Below are 2,316 nucleotides of genomic sequence, written 5' to 3'. Positions count from 1 at the left end.
TCCCCCCTCCCCCCCTCCCAATTTCTCTTCCTTCTTTTTCTCCCTCACATCCTGCTTCAAGTTCACCGAGGTGGTTGGTCAGTGAAGTCCTTTCTCTGGCCTGGTGGCTAAGTGTACCTAGTGACATCTGTGAGAGGTGCCCTTACCTGTCTGTCAGTCCTGACTAAAAGCAAACTGGAGCAAGTCTCAATACTAGTGCCAAGTGGTTGGGAACCATGGGTGCTTAGCCAAAAGGTGTGATGGCGCCAATGACTGCAGTGCTATGATTCCTCAAACTCCACAGAATCCCCGCCATGTTGGGAGCAGGCCAGGAACTTCCCACTTGTTTACTGTTTCTCTGCAGGCTGGGCAGCACACATAGAGTCCCCACAGCAGACTGTGCGAGGCAAGCGTCCAGGTTCCTACAGTGCAGAAGGGCACAGAGAGCATCTGGGAACATGTCAGGGAGGGCTGTCCTGTGTGTATTTGGGTGGCCCCGATGGGAGGAAATTTCATGACTCTTGCATCTACAGCAAGAAAAAACGGGCAGTAAAGGAGAGGAAGGGTATCTCAGTCACAAACGGGGATGTGGCCTGCTTGGCAGAGTGTTTGCCCAGTGTACATAAAGTCCTGGGTTTCTTCCTCAGCCCCTCACAAACCAGGTTGTGCCGTGTTCAGCTGTCATGTTAATACTTAAGAGGTGGAGACAGGAAGATCAAAAGTACAAGGTCATCCTTGTCTACAAAGCAAGTTTGAGGCCAGTCTGGACTACGTGAGACCCTATCTCAAAAGCACATAAAGAAAACACAAATACCATAGACTGGTTAGCTTATAAATAGTATAAACTTATCTCTCAGTTTAGAGACTGAAAAATTCAAAATCAAGACTCCAGCAAGTACAGTGTCTGGTGAGGAACCTTCGTGGCTGTGTCCTCACAGTGAGAGACAGGACACATGCACCCTCTGAAGCTCCCTCCCAGACACCCCAATCTCCCACTAGCATGCCAGGGGAAGGGTGGTGGGTACATGGAGACCGAACCCAGGATCTCTCACACATACAGAGCATACTCTACCAGAGACCTGTATCCCTCAGCTGTTGTAGCTTAGGTAGGGACTGTTCTCTAAAATGCATACATTGAAAACTCGGCCTCCACCCTGTGGCACCATTGGGATGCTCTGGACCCTCTAGAGACAAGGCCTTGTGGAAAGAAATTAGGTGCGGAGATAAGCAGCTTTGCTCCACCACAGTCCCCACTGTGATGAGAGGTTGCATCACAGGCCCAAGAGCAATGAATGAGTGCAGGGCCATGAGCTCAAATTCGCCTTTCTTCTGATCATCCTAGACACTTTTATGGTGGTGGAAAAGCTAGCTAGCCCTTTAGCCCGAAGCCTGGCTCTTAATGCCCACACATTGACAGGTTTCAACATACAAATTTTTCATGAACAGAGTCATTGTGTCCCAGGGGCACAGGCCAGGAAGCATGGCACACATGATTCCCTTCTTGCCAGACCTATGGCCGCTGACTTTATTGTGCCTATTTAGTGTGTGTCTTTGTCGGGGTGGGGGAGTCAAGGGCACACCACAGTATGTGTGGGAGTCAGAGGACAACCGTCAGGAGCATATTTTCTCTCTCTACTACACTAGACCCAGGGACGGAGCTCAGGTTGTCGGGTTCGGTGGCAGGTAGCTTTACCTGCTAAGGCACCCACAGACCCTGCTTTAGAGGCAGTCTCGCTCTGTGTACATTCCATCAGTATTGAGGGTTATTTTGCTTCATATATGTCTCTGCCACCCAACAGGTTTTGGTTTTGTTTGTTTTTCTTAAGACCGGGGTCTCACTAAATAGCCTTTGCCTGACCTGGAACTCCCATGTAGATCACACTGGCCTGGAATTCAGTGATGCCTACCAAGGGCCAGGATTAAAGGTTTGTGCCACTATACCACCTGGCTTTTAATTAGCTTTTGAGTGGCTGAATATGGAATCCCAAAACCCCAAATCCAGAGGCGTGAGCAAGGGGATGGATTCATGCAGATATTTAGTACCTGAGCAGAGCCTCCTACTAGCATTTTCTGTGATCCCAGCCTATCAGAACGGTCAGAAATCTTTGATATGCCCTGCTGGCCTTGCCTTCGAAGGAGGACTGCCCAGGCAGCTTTCCCACTGACCACAGGGCAGCCATTGCCAGGAGGGCATTAAAAGTGTGAGCCTAGTGTAGCCAAGGCTGCACTCACAGTGCTCTGACTTTTAAAAGCCCCACAATATTTAAGATACAAATAAAAACCCCAAAACACAGGAAGTCAGAAGTGGGTAGTCAGGATGACTGTCAATGCAGCCCA

This window comes from Acomys russatus, chromosome 6 (assembly GCF_903995435.1).
Source record: "Acomys russatus chromosome 6, mAcoRus1.1, whole genome shotgun sequence".
In the NCBI taxonomy this organism is placed as follows: Eukaryota; Metazoa; Chordata; class Mammalia; order Rodentia; family Muridae; genus Acomys; species Acomys russatus.
The sequence above is the reverse complement of the archived record's forward strand: the minus strand, read 5'-3'. Positions refer to the sequence as shown.